We start from the raw sequence: 18,465 nt of genomic DNA, 5'->3' as shown, positions 1-18,465 counted from the left end.
GTAACCAAGTTCACGGACTGATGTTGAAATACTTTCTTCTTAGACAAGCACCTTGGCCTCGGTCACAGCTTATTTGTTCTTCTCATAGGCGTTATTCTAACAGACTTAATGATCTGGCTTCCAGTTCCAGAACAAATTAGAGGCAGCTACACTGCTACGAGTAGGCACACCGTCTTAAGACGTGGAAGATGCCTCATCCCCACGTCCAGCCCCCACTTCTCATGGGTCTACACCCCCATTCCCTTCAACATTCCTGGCATACTATGATTCATCTCTCTTTGTCCTTTAAATGCATTCCATCCTTTCTATCCCCTGAAATCAGAATCAAATGCAATGTTTCACGTGTGGCTTGGCCAAAAATTATGGGAGTCCAGGTTTTACAAGGACGTCACAGACACAGTGAGGTACGGTAAATGAGTGAAGAAAGAAAGAATAGGATAAGAAACGGTGAAGAGAAAATGCCCAGCCAAAGGCATCCCTGCATCCGTCACAAGAACGGCCAATAGCCTGACCCTGGTGATCTGTGTGACCCACATGGGACGTGGCATTTGGGCCCAATAAGACTGAAGGAAAGAAGGGATATTTCAAGTTGTGGAAGAGTGACACTCCCCCTTTTGGATACAAACGAGGAAACCGAAGCCACCGTCTTGCTCCCAGATGCCGTCTTAACAACCATGAGAGGAACAGCCCATGTGGAGAAAGACGGAAAGAACCCACATCCCTGATGAAGGCACGAATTGCTGAACAATCACCCCTGGGGCACAGCCTCCCTCCTGACTTAAGAAAGAGAACAAACGTTCTTACTGTTTAAGGCGGCGTGAGTCGGAGTTTCTCAGCTCGCCCGTAATAGTGTCCTAGAAACTACAGAATTAATGTTTTAACTTTAAAGCACTGTCATAACCCAATAAGATGGGGAGCTCCTTGGCTGGGAGCAAATACAGAACTCTTGGGCATTTGAAAAGTGAGAGGTGCTCTAAGTGCAAAATTAGAAAGACTTCGTACAAGAAATATATACAAACTAGCTGATTAATATACTTTTCATATTGCTTACGTTCTTGACAAAACATTGCCTTGGGTATGTTGGACTAAATACTGTCATTTGCAAAGTTGATTCTACATGTTTCTTTTTACCTTGTTTTTAAATGCGGCTACGGGAAAGTCTGAAGTCACGAATGTACTCACATCCAGCGGACAGCACTCATCTTGCTGTATTTCTTCCAATCAGCCTAAGGATATTAGGTCATACAAAACTAGTTACTCCTATTTCACTTACTGTCAGCAAAAACATTTGAACTTTTCCTACCCTTCCTTGTGCTAAATCATTTTTCTCCCTTCCTTTCTCTGTATACTTATGTTTTCAGCCTGCGTGAGGAACTTACATAGTTATAGCTTATCTTCAGTGCGTGGAAATGGGCCAGTGGTTCACCAGAGGGCGTGCTGGAAATCTGTGGGGGCAGGTGGGTTGTCACATGATGGGCAGGGGCTTGCCTGTCCCCTAGAGGGGACTGTCCCCCATGCCATTCCTATAGATGAAAAGTATGTTTATACATAACCGGCCAGAAGCAAATTCCATCTGAGTTATGAATACGGGGGGGGGGGGGGGGGGGTGCACGGGGTTAATTTAAATGAATTTTCCGGGAAAACAACTACAGAGGTATACTTTGTTTTGTTCAGAACTTTAGAAGGTATTCACCTTTTTAGAAACCCACATCATTTGTAACAGTGCCCCTGCTGATTGTTTGTGTCACTAGCAGGGCTCAGCTGCACTGGTCCACATCTGAGCTGCTACAGTGAGGCAATTCTACGCATATGTATCAATGTACTTATTTCACCCTTATTTCAAAATGCCCCCTAGGAAAATAAAAAGCCTCAATACTATTCAGCTGAAGATCAACTTACTTCTCTGAAATCCAAACTGAGTCATTAGTTCAGAGTTGCCAGCATCTAAGTACCGTCAGTTCTGATGTAACACAACATACGCATTCCTAAAAAGTCAGCTCGCTCCGCAAAATCGCACAGCCAAAACCACAGGGCCTACGGGGAAGGTGGAACAAGGGGGCACGACACCGAGTGACTTTGACAGTGACACAGAAAAAAGAACCTAATAACAGTGGTTGCATGTTAAGTGGTTTTATACACGTTAAATAAAGACACACGCAGGTACTACAGAACGACGCACCTGACCTTGAAGAAGACCTGAGGTTTGCCCGTATAAGTACGGGCAATGGAAGGGCTATGGCTCGTGAGTTGGTTTGGGGTGGAGGAAGCAGGGCCACCCGAATCGAAGAGAAAGGGGATGGGTGCATGGTACCACCCAGGTGAACCGAGGCAGCCGGCAGATGTTTGGGCTGTGCATGTATGTATGCTTTGTGTTTTCTATAAGCATATTTAGACATCTTTTTCCTAATCTGTCCGCCAGCATGAAAATTTATATGCTGTCTGGCTGTGTGCTGTGTGTATTTGTGTTTTATGCATAAACAGAATAATATTTTTTGTTCCCCAAGAATGCACATTTGCCCTCCTGGGGACAACACTGCTCTCTCGAGATGCCTGCGGTCGAGGTACACAGAGAAGATGGTGGGAGCACAGAGAAGAGGGTGACTCATCGCCTGGGACAGTCAGGGAGGGCAGAAGAGGAAATGACATTTGAACCAGGTTTTGTAGGATGAGTAAGACTTGCCATCTGGGAAAAGGGATGGAAGGAGTTCTAGAAGGAACAGCTTCTAGGCGTGATTGTTAAATGTTTGCACAGCATGGGGTGCACTGAGAGCTACACATCCACAGAAAGAGTGGGGAATTTAGAAATACAAATTTTAGTACGATTTGAGAGACAAACGGACTCTTAAGAGGTATCAAATCCTAGAAAGCTTTTGGGGGCAGGAGTGCATAAGGAGCAGAAACTGGGAAGAACGCTGAGTTATTAAAGTAGGTATTAGGTTCCTTTAATTTCAGCCTATGTCTCAGATGGAAAGACTCCTGTGTAATAAATAATAGAGCACACTTTGGGCATAGTTCATTCACCACACTCCCAGACACATTTCGAATACCATTCAAAGAGTCGTGGAAGCTCTGATTAATATACAACACAGAGCTCTCTCCATATACTCTCAAGGGTAAAAATACTGCTGAAAAGCCAGTTCTTTTAAAAGCTGAGCATCTAACACCACCTTGTGAATGATAATAAATGGCAGGCGAAGCCAGAAGGTAGACTGGCCCTCTGTCTGGGTCTGCAAGTTTTATGTGCACAGAAATACAGACCTGCTCTTTGGCCAAGAGAGCAGGATCATCTTCCAGTGAGATCAAGATTTCCTAGGAGACTCCTGGTATTTCCCAACTCCAACTCGATCAAAAATAGCAACCCCAACTCTCATGGGTTGTTTTCCTTTTCTTTTTTTTTTTCCCCTCCATATTCCCCATTCGAGCTCCCTTAGGAACGTGCATCTATTTGCCATTAAAATGATATTGCGGTCATTTTTCCTAAGGCCAGAGAAGTTTCAGGTTTTTCCATAACACCAAGTCCCTCCCTGACCTCATGGAGCTTGTCATCCATCAAAGACAGGCACCGAGAACAAAACTACACAACTAATTTCAAACGTGATGGCGACAAGGGAAGATTAAATAGGATTAGACGCACACAACAAACATAACTTAGAGGCCATAACTTCATGTACAAATCAGGATGCTTCATGCTGTGCAGGGGGGCACCGTGACAAAGACAAGTTCACATTATGGGTGAGGACGAAGAAAGAGCATGGGATTCTCATGGGAAGAAATATGATCATGTTTGCCCTCTCTAATTATTGTAATTAGATCTCTAACCATTTGAGTGAGTACTGTCCAGCAGCAGATTTACTTCTTACTGCCCATCATGGACCCAAAGAGAATTATGCAGGGACATTACAGCATTATTTGTAAAACAGTAATAATCTAGGTACACATCAAAAGGGGAAGAATTACATGCATGGAGTACTTCTATGCAACGTTCAAAAGAATGGATGAGGGCTTACGTATACTAATATGAAACTGCATCCAAAAAATATTGTTGGGTAAAAAAAAAAAGTGAACTGTAGAATGACATGTAGGGTGTGCTTCCATTTGTGTGAAATTTAGGGAGAGACACAGAGGTTCAAGTAAAGTTTCACATACACAGACCATCTCCAGAAGAATACGTAAAACATGATGACGGTGGTCGCCTGTGTAGGGGAACCAGGTGTACGAAGGTCAGGGTGGTAAAGAGACATATCACTCACTACATTTACTTTACTATTATTGGAAATTTGCCACATCTAGTTAGAGAAAAAGTATCTCAAACAGTATAGATGGAGAAAGGTAACGTTAACCAGCAATGGAAACTATTCATTTTATAATCTGCCCTCCATCCCGTGCGTTAGCTTAACGGAATTCTCTATATGTTCAGAAATGAGGTAAGAGGAATTATCTGGGCAGAGACCAAGATTCAGATGTGACTGGGGGGGAATCAGGGAAGAAAAGAAAGGGGGCAAAGCTTCGCATGAGCAACAGACAAAGATACATGGGCTACTGATCACAAAAGCTAACGGATGCACCTGGGCCCGGAAATATGATTTTAGGTGATAAATAGACACTGTTGGATGAAATTGATTCACATAATGATAACATTATTCCCTTTTCCAATCTTTTTTTATTGCTCAGATATAGTCAAAGAGGAAGTCTCAGTTTGGTGCAAGTATGTCTTTATGACCTCTGGACACTTTCCTGGAGTTAAAATTTGATAATGTGTTTTGATTTGACTGTATTTCTTTTCACTCCTAGCCTTCTTAGAGAAAGGAACTCTGGTTTCCCACTTTTGGCATTGAAACAAAGCTTCCTTCGAAAACAACCGTATTTAATTTTGATGTTTTATAATGAGCCATTTTCCAGGAAAATATTAAGTAACACAAGACGTGCAGGGATGGCAAAAATCGTGACTGAAGTTTAGCAAGCAGTGCCTTGAGACAGATTCTTCTAGGTCTATGGCAGGGAAGCTGTGCAGTTGTATGGTTGTGATTGTTGCTGGGTTTTATTTTCATCCCACCAAACAAGCGCTGAATAAAATTGAGGGAGATTTTTCAGCAAGCTGAAGTTTCGTCCTCATCGCCGACAGTATTTAACAAGAATAGCCTTAGTTTCCTAGAGTTGATTCCACGGATGACTAAAAAGACCGAGAACCAAAAATACAGGCACCAACTCCGACGGCCTAATTAAAAGTGTGATTCTTGCCCCGGTGTGGAACACTAGCCCTCTTGTTACATCCCAGGAGAGAAGAAACACCTCAACCGAAATCACATTTTCCTCCTTTCTCCCTCTCCAGTGCCACCATTTTTTCATTAGCTAATCCCAATTAGAACGCTTTTTTTACTAAAGCCATAAATCTCTGCCTTTCCCAATAAGCATAAATTATATGGTAAATAACTGTATTCTGTGTCTGTCCAGAAAAATAAAACACTCTTTCTTTCTTTCTTCTTTCTTTCTTTCTTTCTTTCTTTCTTTTCTTTCTTTCTTTTCTTTCTTTCTTTCTTTTCCTTTCTCTGGTATTTTATGAGACTCTGAGCTGCTAAGTCAACGTTCACGCTTTTTGATTTAGGATTTCTCCCCCCTCTCATCTATCACTCGTCTATAAAGGCAACGCTTCTTTTAGAAAGAAAACTACCACCAATGCACTTCTCTAAAATTCATCCTAATAAAAGTATGTTTTTTCTTCCTATTTCTGAGTGACTCCAGGTAGAGGCCAAAGCTTGATTGTTGTGTTAAAATCTACCTCTGCCATTTCCTGGCTAAATGGCCCAGGACCCTCATGATAGCTCAAACCCAGGTCTGAATCATCAACTAAGGAGACAGACCTCCTAAAACTTGTCCCAAAATTAATGAAGAAACTTAATAAACAATGTTTAGCATAGTGCCTGGCACAGAGAATGTGCTCATTAATATTAGTTGCTCATACTGCATAAACAAAAGTGGTGATTTTTTTCATTGTTGTTCCTTCTGTGGTCAGCAATTGCTTAACCCAACATTCTCTACGTTAAACTAATTAAAAGAAACATACCTTATCCGTGATTGATTTTCAAACTCATTTATTACTCGTTTCTCTATGGTTTAATTTAATTAAATTGAGCAGCATATCAAATATTGATTTTAATAAAATCTTGATTAAGACTCGAGCAATTATCAAACACAATTTTCATACCATTCCTGCATTTCAATGGCACCAACTTGAAAACCAATTTGCTTTTAAAATAAAGAAGTGATTTTATACACATACACACATTCCCCCCACCCCCACCAGGCCATTTTCAGAAATACAGGAAAAAAAATGGCCTCCCAATCTTTTCGTTAGCAAGATAAGCAAAGATAAGCAGCAATCTCCAACTGGGGTTCTGAAAAGCTTAATCCAGTTGGTCACCTCATCTCCAATCAGTAGTGGAAGGGAAAAAACAAATTAGAATCAATTCCTTTGATAAACATTAACTTAGCAACTACTATGTACAAGCCACTGTCCTGTACTGTCCAACACAAGGAGAGGTAGTCAAGAGCTAATCCTATAGCCAGTTTTAATGTGTGTGGAAAAATCCATCCACACATGCAAGTCTTTAATTTTATTGAATAATGACCAGAGAAGTACATGTATTTCAATTCTTGAAATTACTCTGCTGTATGATTTATGTGCATAGACTATTGTTAAGAGAATGTAATGTAAATGTGATGGTATAAATTACCAATAGTATCATATTAGCAATTAACTATAAGTAAAAGACATTTAATAAGTTAAATATTTGGTTTGATAGTTAAGTGCTAAAAAAAAAAAAAAAAAGAAAAAGAAAGAAAGAAAGAAAGAAAGAAAGTCTGGCCAATAGCTATCACAGCAGCACCATCTAGAGGATTCTGAAAAGTAACACAGGGTCATTCCCCCAACTTGCCATTCTTCCTGTTTAGGCGAAAAGAAAGGCAGCTATAGAGTTCACCATCTTATGTCATTTTAAAGCATTTTAATTCTGTCCACATCATTTAGCATCATCTTAAATCTTGAAATGTTTATGGAACAGCTCAATGAGATGGAATAGTCTCGAAATCGTAATGCAATTGGAACAAGGATCCCAGCTGTCCTCCTGGGGAGGCAGCACTGGGTGTGTGCTGAAGGATCCCAGGCCCTGGGACACTGTGACCTGGGCCATGACTCCCCTCTCCTCCCAACACACACACACCTCCTTATTCTATCTTGATCCCAGACATATCCATGCCAAAGACTGGACAATGGGTAACATTTCAAAATCATACCATTCCTGAGCTACTGTCCACTGTGTATTTACGTGAGTTGAGAAAAAAATAATAAACTTTCTATTATTAAAACTGTTTACACCAGCACATCCACTTACTAATTCCGTTCCATTGGCCTAAGCTGAATCAATGTCCTGGGGTGGGTTGAAAGAGAAATAATAAAACACCTCACTTTTTTTTTTTTTTATAGTTCTCATTCCCCTATCGTTTCTGTAACTTTTCTGAACCAGGGAACTGCTTTGGAGTCATGTTAAAAGGATTACAATTGAGATAATAAAATATGTCTGCTATTCATAGGAACTAGTCCTCTCCTTACATTATTTGCTTTCAGAATTTCAGGCAATTTTGCAGACCCTCGGTCGGCTGCAACCTCACAGGGAAATGGCAAACACGTACATTCAGTGTGGCCCCAGCCAGTGGGGGACAGGAGGAGCGCTCACCTTCATTTCCACTGGGGGGCACTGTCCACCTCGGGGAGAGGGGACGGAGTTACAGTTTGCCAGGCCAATTTGTAGAAATCTGAGTTCACCTGCATTCTGAAGTCAGGGTTCTCAAATGAGCGCCCTAGTAAAGGGTCAGAGATGGGCAGTGAGTGGGTCATTCATGGTGATTCTCTATACTTGAAGTAAATGCAATTGGGCCCAACTGACCAAAGGAATACGAGGTTTTGCCTAGAGAAACCTTTTTCCCATGCTGTATGCTAAAGCCATCACTAAAAGTCATAGCAAACTGCAATAATTGTGGTTCTTTCAAATGTCTTCATGTTCTTGCACAGGCTTTTCCCTCTATTCTACCTCCATACTTATTCACTTCCTAAGTGTCTGGTTCTCGTTTGTGACTGAGCTCAGCTATCGCTAACTCCAGGAACCCTTCCAGGACTCCCTTACATTGGGTCAAGATGACCTCCTACGTGCCTCAACTGCATCCCATACGTTGCCTTTATAGACGAGTGATAGATGAGAGGGGGGAGAAATCCTAAACAAAAATTACTTGTTTATCAACTATGTCCCCCATTAGGCTGCAGATGCCATCAAAGCTGGGGGGATTTCTATCTTATTCACAGTCGTATTCCCTGCATCCCCATAGTCTCAGCTCAACGCCTCCATCAAGGAATGATCACCCTATATAAGTGTGATTTATGTTGGGGAGGACTCGGATGTTAGGCACACAGCCTGCATTTCTTCGCCTTCCAAAAACATGGGCCTCAGTACCCACTGTTTTTCTTCCTCACTTACCTTGTTCTCTTAATCCCTACAGTCGTCAGAAGAGAGGCCCAAGTTTCCACAAGGTAAGCTGCCTCTTGCTATCGAGGATTATGGCAAGTCTGCTTGGCCATCTGTTCACCATCTCCAGAACTTGTTCTAGGATCTGCAGACAACCCATCTCTATTCCTGAGTCAGCTGCAAGAGAAGCGGTCAACCGAAATATTTACAGTAGGGATCTTTCTGGGACGTCTGGTGAGCTCTAATGAAGCGAGAGTCACCTGGGAGGGAGATGAGACACCCCCCCCCACCCCCCCCCCCCCACTCATCTTTCCAAGCAGGTAACAAAGTCCTATTCTCTACTGTATGCAGTTGACATAATAGCACAGAAGGAAAACAAGGAAGTTCAACTTTGTTTCTGGTTCAACTACTTATTGTGTCCATGGAAGGACTATGATATTCTAGAACTAGAAGAGCATAGGGCCATCTAGGTAACCTGAAGAGTATAATGTGGCACCCAAATACAGAGTCAGAACCATCCTGGGAAGTTCCAGACTGTGATGAAATAATATATTTACCACTCTGGATCCTTTTCTGTCATCTGTTTCGCCTGAGACTACATCTGCAAAATGGAAGTAAACCTGCCAGGCTCAAGGGGTCATTGTGAGGGCAACTGAGACAGGCCCTAACAAAGTGCTTGGAAAACTACGCCCACCCAACAAAAAATGAGAGATTATCAAGGTCAATAGAACGACCACAGACTGCCCCATCATCCCATAGCCATTATCCTCAATTTTTAAAGATCTGAAGAGAATATTTCACTGCTAACATCCTGACTTAGGTTTAGTTGGAAGATAAAACTTCTAGCCAAATTAGCCTAACATACATGAAATGATAATCAGTAGATCCTGAGAGTAAGAACCAAGTAGAGATCACTCAGGGTATAATAAAGGGGAAATAGTATAGATAGTTGTGTTATTTTGTTTACTTTCATACTTATAATTGTGCACACAGGAACATACATGGCTGAGTACCATAAGCAAACATTTTTCAGGGGCGCCTGGGTGGCTCAGTCGGTTAAGCGGCCGACTTCGGCTCAGGTCACGATCTCGCGGTCCGTGAGTTCGAGCCCAGCGTCAGGCTCTGGGCTGATGGCTCAGAGCCTGGAGCCTGCTTCCGATTCTGTGTCTCACTCTCTCTCTGCCCCTCCCCCACTCATGCTCTGTCTCTCTCTGTCTCAAAAATAAATAAACGTTTAAAAAAAATTTTTTTTTCAGCCAGGTCCCTTACATAAATCTCAGAGTCTTTGGTCATTCAAAAAAAAAAAAAGTTTTTTAAATTACTGGAAACTAGCAAAACACAGGAGGAGAATTTTCTAAAACTGACAAAAGATATCAAGCCAAGGCTTCACGAGGCAAAACGAACCCCTAGGGGGATAAATACAAAGAAAGCCACACACACACACACACACACACACACACACGCCAAAACAAAACAAAACAAACAGAAAACCACACAAAATGAAACTTCAGTGTATTAGTGATTGTTTCTCCACATCCTCACTGGTGTTGTCCCTATTTTTTATTTTAGCCATTCTGATAGATGTATAGTGCTACCTCATTGTGGTTTTAATTCGCATTTCCCTAATGGCTAATGATGTTGAACAGCTTTTTATGTGCTTAGTTGTCATCAGTATATCCTATTCAATGAAATGTCTTTTGCCCATTTTCTAACTGGATCATCCATTTTTTCACTTTTGGGTTTTGAGAGTTCTTTAATTATTTTAGATACTAATCCTTTATCAGATATATGATGTGCAAATATTCACTCTTAGTCTGCAGCTTGTCTTTCATTCTCTTAACAAGACTTCTCACGGTTACTAACCCTGATTAAATCTATCAATTGTTTTCTTTTTCATATTGCGCTTCTGGGGTTAAGTCTATAAGCTCTTGGCCTCACTCTGCAGTAGAAAGATTTTCTCCTACGTTTTTTGTTTTTCTTAAACCATAAAAATTTTACATTTACATGTAAGTCTGTGATCCATTTTGAGTTAATCTGTATATAAGGTGTGAGCCTGAAGTCAAGGATTTTGTTTTGTTTTGATTTGGTTTGGTTGCTTATTTTGTTTACAGATATTGAATTTCTCCAGCACCGTTTATTGAAAAATCTATATTTCCTCCGCTGAATGCTTTTGCACCTTTATCAAAAAATCAGTTGGGCATATTTGTGTGGGACTATTTCAGAGTTCTCTATCTGTTGCGTTGACCTGTATGTTTATCCCTCCACCAATACCACACGCTCTTGATTACTGTAACTATGTAATGGGTCTTGAAATTGGGTACCATGATTCCTCCAACTTTATTCTTCTTTCCAGAATCGTTTGACCCATTATATTTCCTTTGCTTTTCAATATATATATTAGAATGATCTTCTCTATATCTATAAAATACCTTGCTGGGATTTGGGCAGAAATGGTGGTAAGTCTGTATATTAATTTGAAGAGAATTGATACTCTCCCCCATTCATTTTGATCTTCTTCATTTTCTTTCATCAGAAGTTCGTAGTTTTCAGCATACAAGTCTTCTTCATGTTTTGTTACACTGATACATGGGAATTTCATTTCTATTTGTTTGTAAGTTCCTTGGCATTTTCTACATAGTCAATCGTGTTATCTCCAAGCAGGGACAGTTTTATCTCTCCATTTCCATCTGTTTGCCTATTATTTCCCTTTATTGCCTTTTTGAACTGGCTAAAAGTTCCAGCCCTGTGTTAAACCACAGTAATGAAAGAAGACTTGCTCCCAGTTTTAGGAGGAAAGGACTCAGTCCCTCAACATTAAGTATGTTATCTGTAGCTTTTTGGGGGGATGGCCTTTGTAAAGTTATAGATGTTCTCTTTCATTCCTAGTGTGCTAAGTGTTTTTTAAAATCATGGGTATTAAATTTTCTCAAATTATTTTTCTGCCTCAATTGATAGAATCACATTATGCTTTTTTCTTGTTAGCCTGTTACAGCAGATTACACTGACTGACTTTTGAATGGTGAACCCGCTTTGCATCTCTGGGAAAAGCTCCAGTTGGTAATGGTGTGTAATTTTTTTATACATTGCTAATGCTATTAGCTAATATTTTCTGAAGGATTTTGCATGTACATTTACGGAGGATATTGGCTCATAGTTTCTTTCTTTCCCTTTATTAATTTTTGTGTACTGTCAATGTCTGGTTTTAGTGTCAGCATAATGGTAACTTCATAAAATGAATTGGGAAGTTTTCCAAACCCTTCCATTTTCTGAAAGAGACTGTGTATATATCATATTAATTATTTTTCAAACATTTCACAGAATTGTATAGTGAATCTCCAGTGAAGATTTCTTTTGGGGAATTTTCAAATTATGAATTCAATGTCTTTAATAGTATAGAGCTATTCAAATTACCTATTTCATATTGGGTAAATTTTGTGGTAGGCAGTTTTAAGAAATTGGTCCACCTCATCTAAGTCCTCAACTGTATGTATGTGGAGATATTTACAGCATTCCCTGTCCTTTTTATGTCTGTAGAGTACGTAGTGCAATTCCATGTTTCATTCCTGATAATGCTAATTTGTATTTTCTCCCATTTTTATCTTTGACCATCTTGCTAGAGACTTGTCAATTGTATTGATCTTTTCAAAAAACCGACTCCTTGTTTATCTATTGTTTTTGTTTTAAATTTTATTGATTTCTGCTCTTATCTTTATGATTTAGACTCTTCTGCTGACTTTGATTTTGCTCTTCTTTTCTACGCCCTTCCTGTGAGAGCTCACATTATTAATTTAAGATGTTTTACTTTCCTAATGTAAGCATGTATTGCTACCTTTGCTCTCAACATTGCCTTAATTGTAGCCAATTTTGATATGCTGTATTTTCATTTTCATTTAATTCATTGCTCATTTGTTGGCTTCCCACTAAGATCTCCTCTGTGACTCATGGATTATTTAGAAAGTGTTATTTTCCAAGTGTTTGCATATTTTTCTATTACCTTTCTGTTATTGATGTCTAGCCTACCTGTAGTCAGAGAACATACTCTGTAGGATTTCAATTCTTTTAAATTTGTTGAGGTGTGTCTTATGGTCCAGGATGTGGTCTATCTTAGTACATGCTTTGTAGGCACTTGAAAAGAATATGGATTCTCCTGATATTGATTGTTCTATAAATGTCAAATAGTTCCTATTGGTTAATGATGTTGACTTTTCCATCCATGGTGATTTTCTGCCTGATTCTTGTATCAGCTATTGAGAAAGAGGTGTTAAAATCTTCAACTAACACTGAGGAAATGCCCACTTCTCCTCTCAGTTCTTTCACTTTTGCTTTATAGTGTGCAGCTCTGTTGTTTGGTGCATATATTTTTAGATTTGCTGTATCTTCTTAGTGAAGTGACCATTTTATCATTATATAATGGTCCTCTCTGTACCTGGTGAATTTCTTTAGTCTAAACTCTATCTGATATTAACGTAACCACTCATGCTTTCTTTGGATTAATGTTTGCATGATATATCTTTTTCCCTCCTTTTATTTTCTATATGCCTATATTACCATATTTGAAGTCAGTTACTTATAGACATCATACAATTGTCATGTTTCTTTTAATACAATCGAATTATCTATACCTTTTTATTGGTATATTTTAGCTGTTTATATTTAATTATTCATATGCTAGAGTGGAGATGGAAGTCCAGGCTCCCCCAATGGACTTCACTGAAACTGCTGCAGAGGGTGGGGAGGTGCCTAATTAGTTAACTCTGAACAGGATGAAAGAACTGATTCCTTACTGAGCCTTCTTTGACATCATCCTGGTAGAGGATGAGGGGCAGTTATAACAAGGTGAGAGTGGAAGTCTATACTCTCCCCCTGGCCTTTCTAGTCTGTGTGTGTGTGTGTGTGTGTGTGTGCGCGCGCGCGCACGCACGCGCTATTTAGCTGGAGTAGAATGTTTATTTTCTACAAGTTTATGCCTTGTTCAATGGCCTTTTCCTGGTCCTTTGGCTAAAGAATAGGCATTTGTTGGGGCTTTTTAAAATTTCCATGTTTGTCAGATTTTGGGGTTACCAGCTTCTTCAGTGCCAAGTCTAGAATACATGAGGCAAAAGGAAACCCAGGTAACTTACAATCATGTCATTCCTTGGGTCCCAAGGTCGCTAGACAGTGTGACTGATTCTCTCTATCTTTCAGAGTCTTCTTGTGTTGGTATAATTTCTAGGGGTTTTAGTTATATTTAATAGGAGGAACAGCGGAAAGTACATCTACTCCAAATTTCCAGAAACAAAAATCATTGATAATCTTTTAAAATTAATTATAACAATCTCTGTCTTCTAACTGATGTATTTAGACTATTTACATTTAATGCAATCATCAATATATCAGGATTTAATGCTACATGTATACTACTTGCTTTCTGATTGCTCTACTTGCTTTCCATTTTACCGTTTGCCCTTTTCTCTTTTAGATTATTTGAACAATTTTTAGGACTTTATTTTGACATATTTGTATCCTTTTTTATTGCTTGCTCTTGGGATTATATCCCTCATTTTTCAGTCTACTTAGAATCAATACTCAAGTACTTCAAGCGGAATATAAGATCTTCACTCTTAAGACAGATTCCCTTCACCCTCCCCCACTTTCTATGATAGTTATTTTACATATGATATTTATATACTTTTAAAACTCTGAATAATATTGTAATTATTTTTGTTTTCACTTGATCTTAGCCAAAAGGCTGAGAAGCGATAATTTTTTGTTGTTGTTTTCAACTATCATTTGAAAACTAAAGAGAGAAGGAACAGGCTATTATAGAGATTAGCAAATTTTTTCAGTAAAGGGCCAGATAAATATTTTAGGCTTTTCAGACCGTGTACTATGGAAGTTAATGACTGGAATTGGCCATGTGGACATTTCTGGAATGTAGACAGTGTTCTATTTCTTCACCTGGTTGAGAATTACACAAGAGTTCACTTTGTAGTAACTCACCAACCTAACTTTTGTTTTGTGCATCTAACTTTTTGTGTGTGATACCTACCAATGAAAGTCATTTTGAAACTAAATAGATCCAAGAGCTTGAAAAATAGATGGGAGACTTTGGGAATGGATTATCAGAAAAAAGAAGGGGTACAAAAAGTACATGGGATTTATTGCTCCTTTCAGCGCTAACTTCTTTGAACAAAATTAATAGATGGGGAAATATGTACAGTTTGCCCTCAACCCTGAGAGACTGAGAATTTCTACTAAGTGCAATTCACTGAGGTGGGAACTGCTTACTGGAGCCAGAAGTTGAAAAATGAGACTTGTTGGGGTGCCTGGCTGACTCAGTTGGTAGATTATGTGACTCTTAATCTTGGGGTCGTGAGTGCGAGCCCCACTTGGGTGTGGAGATTACTTAAAACAAACAAACAAATAGCTAAATAAATAAATAAAAATGGGACTTGTGGAAAAATGAGATTAGAGGTCAATGAACTACAATTCTAAGTGAATGACAGGAGGAAGGGAATGAGAAGAAAGGAAAAGATGTCTTTTAGTGAGAAATTCAACAATATGAATTCTGGATATTTTTTTCTAGGAAGGGCATGAAGGAAAAAGAGGTTGAATAAAGGAGGGTGAAGAGAAGGAGAGAGGAAACAAACAGGGGAGGGAAGTAGGGAGGAAGAGGTTAGAGAAAGAGATGAGATAGAGGGAGAGAGGAGAGAAAAGGAAGGGAAAGAAAAAGGAAGGATGGACTAAAGAAAGGAAAAGACACAAGAAAGAAATGTGGCAAAATGATCCCTATTGGGCATCTGGTAGAAGCCAGGCATTTACCCATATGATTTAAATCTCATATCAACTCTGTAAGGTATATATTATCTTTCCTCTTTTATAAATGAGGAAATGAAAGCTCTGAGAATTTTAGTCAAGGAAACACACCTAGGAACATCAACCCTGGCTGCACGCAACTCCAAATTCTGGGCTCAAGGAAACCCTTTAATTCCAACAGGGAGAATTCCTTTATGGCAAGCAAATGCTTATGTGACACTTGAGTCCTGGAAAGAATTACCCTAGAGGGTGCCCTTGTCCTAATAAGTAGAAAATAGTTGATCTTCTGAAACCCTAAGCCTATAATTCTACAATTCTATGGCATCGGGTCGTATTATGTGGAATACTTCTTGAGATCATTGACATCCTCTAATTTTGCCTCACTACTAAGGGGCATTTTCAAAGAATCCAGTGAAAGAATCTAATATTTCACTTTCTGGAGTGAAAAAAGTACTAGATGTTCTGTTTGACAAAGAATGCCTTATCTTATGAGAAAATGGGCACAAAGTATATTCCATGGTCCAGTTTATAGTATTTACCAACTTAGCATGAATGCCGAAGATAGACAGATGTATGGGGTGCTAGAGAAAATTCCAAGAGAAAACTCAAAATTATCAAATTACCCAAATTTTTTCAGGCTAAGCAGAAAGTACTGGCAAACCACCAGTGAGAAAGAGAGACCTTGGGGAAAAAAAATCATCTCACTTTGACAAAATTCTGTGAAAAACAGCGGTCTTTGTATGTACCACAAATTTGGGGGTCACTTCAGAGTACTTGAAAAAAGGAATATACATTAATTCTCTCACTTAAGTTCAAAGTTATTTAGCACTTACTCTAGGTTAAAAGGAGGGGTAAGGGGATGGGAGGGGGAGAAGGGAAAGGGATAATTCACCAAAAAAAGGGGGGGGGCATAAAAATTAAACCAAGCTACCTCCAAGGAATAATTAGAAGTGAAAATCAATAAGGAGAAAATGGCTCATATTCTCCTCATTGATTTCCTATGCACAGTGAGTCAAACTTGACTGTTGGTTAGAAGTCAGTTTGGCTACTTCTTATTACTTTTTCAGCAGTTGGGTACTCCTGTCAGTTCCTTTCATGCTGGAGTCTTGCTTGGCTCTAATCACAGCTGTCAGCTATTGAACGAGTTTGACACCCTGACTCCATAAGCGAGGGGATTCACACTGCATGCATATGCAGTGGGCTCCTTCATTAAAGCTGATTGACATAACAGATATGGTGCACTGCCACTGATTTTTATAAGCAAAACAAATGGCTACACAATCAAGGAAGAGTCTCCTTGATCAGAAACACCCAGAGAGAGCAAGAATCAGTCTTTATACAGCTCAGCCAGTATTACGGGAAATACCTACGCTTACTTAAAATGGTAGATATGGGCAGTGAGTCAAGAGCCAGCTACACACACACACACACACACACACACACACACACACACACACCTGACCCCTCCCCTACAATCTTAGCTGTCCATTCCAAATAATCTCGGTTGGAGTTACAGGGGTTTGTTAAAAGGGGGATCATTTAGCTATTGTGAGCTGGATTTTGGAGAGGCATTAAGTTTCTTGGAGGCAGAAGAAGAGACTGCCAGTGACCAGAATCTCCTCCCCCACCACCAAGAAAAGGAAGCACGGCTAGAGCTTCTCAGAGTATTTCTGTCCATAATGTCACGAAATGACAGACTCTAAGTTGAAATGGACCAATTAGCCCCAAAACCACCAACTTCAAAACTGGTTCAGAGCATCCCTGACGAGGGCCCATTCAGATTCTAGCTGACATTCTTAGCAGTAAGCATGCCATGTCTGGCTGGAGACCGCTTTCCGGAAACGGAAGCACAAACCGCATCAGCAGTACAGGGAGTCGTTAAAGCATGGTCCTGTGGGGGAGGGATTCCCATCCTATACCTTGTGTCTAGTGATCAGGGTCTGCCCTCTTCAAACCCCAGGACTTCATGACGCCAGCCACCACACCGTTCTGCTGCCCGTCACAAAACAGTCAGTCTCTGCCTCCCTGGGCCGCAAAGACATCATCACTGCCCTTCAAAAGTGAGGGACTTCTGACCATCCCTAATTGATCTTTCACTGGTTCCTTCCATCAGGTCCTTCAATACCTAGCCATATGCTCTTCTGTGGCAATTTGTGGAGCCTCCAGCACTACCACCTGCCATTTTTCAGCAACTCACAACTTCTAGCAGATAGTGACCAAAAAAAAAGAAAGATCCTAAGGGATTCAACAAATACACTGGTGAGTATAAACTCTTCAACTGAGTGAGGAGCAGATCAGGGGATGCTATCGCTTGATGAGAGTCTAAGATGTAGCTTACCCTACTGTTTGGGGGGTAAGGAGTAAGGAGTTACACATCAACAATATTATATATATATATATTATATATACACATAATGTATATTATATATATTACATATAATACATATATTAATATATAATATTATAATATATAATATAGTATGTATATAGTATATATTTATATATAACATATATATAATATGTATGTATAATATGTATGTATATAGTATATATTATATAGAACATATATAATTATATATATAGTACAATTATATATATATATTATATATGTATATATATGTACAATTGTATAATTGTACAATTCGATGCTGCAACATGTTTTTCTTTCCGGAAAGAAACTATCGGTGGGGGACGGGGGGGGGCGGGGGGCACACGTATCCGCCTGCACAGGGCACCGAGAAAGCGAGGACACTGGGCCTCGCCAAGCAGCTGAGCCTATCACCAAATCTCTAAGGCGGCCCAAGCTCGGGAGTCAGACGGACCCATCCCCTGCTTATTTGCGCCGCAGCACGTATCACACTTGGAAAGTGTTGCTTCGCCGGTCGCATTTGGCCTGGCTCCCCCAGCTAGAATGCACTCGGGCCTAGAGCGCCCGGCACGTGGCAGGCGGTCAAGAAAACGCTCGTGAGTGAGGAAGTGGCTGTTACCTTAAGGCGTACCTCAAGGTGTGAGTGAATGAATGGACGAACGAATGACCAGGCCTGTGCCCGCCGAGCGTCCTCAGGCCCACGGCCCCGCGGGGCTGGGGGCACCCAAGTGGGCGCCCGGGGCCACCGGCCCCCAACCTCCGCCTACGGCGGCCGGGAGGCGTCAAGGC

General features: G+C 40.2%; 1 long non-coding RNA gene across 3 annotated transcripts; it reads right to left on the bottom strand.

The window, feature by feature from the left end:
• Nucleotides 1-1,129: 1,129 nt before the first annotated feature.
• LOC125153064 (uncharacterized) lies at nt 1,130-18,461 on the bottom strand. Of its 3 annotated transcripts, none has more exons than XR_007147390.1 (3): nt 18,308-18,461; nt 8,526-8,690; nt 1,130-1,226 (listed from the first exon to the last, which is right to left on the bottom strand). It is a non-coding gene; the product is annotated as an uncharacterized LOC125153064 (long non-coding RNA). The 3 variants fall into 3 exon arrangements; XR_007147388.1 differs by lacking the exon at nt 1,130-1,226 and adding an exon at nt 1,401-1,523; XR_007147389.1 differs by lacking the exon at nt 1,130-1,226 and adding an exon at nt 1,926-2,034.
• Between the last annotated feature and the right edge of the window lie 4 nt (nt 18,462-18,465).

This window comes from Prionailurus viverrinus, chromosome E2 (genome assembly GCF_022837055.1).
Source record: "Prionailurus viverrinus isolate Anna chromosome E2, UM_Priviv_1.0, whole genome shotgun sequence".
Lineage (NCBI taxonomy): Eukaryota > Metazoa > Chordata > Mammalia > Carnivora > Felidae > Prionailurus > Prionailurus viverrinus.
Note: the sequence above shows the minus strand (reverse complement) of the source record. Positions and strands in the feature narration are given on the sequence as shown.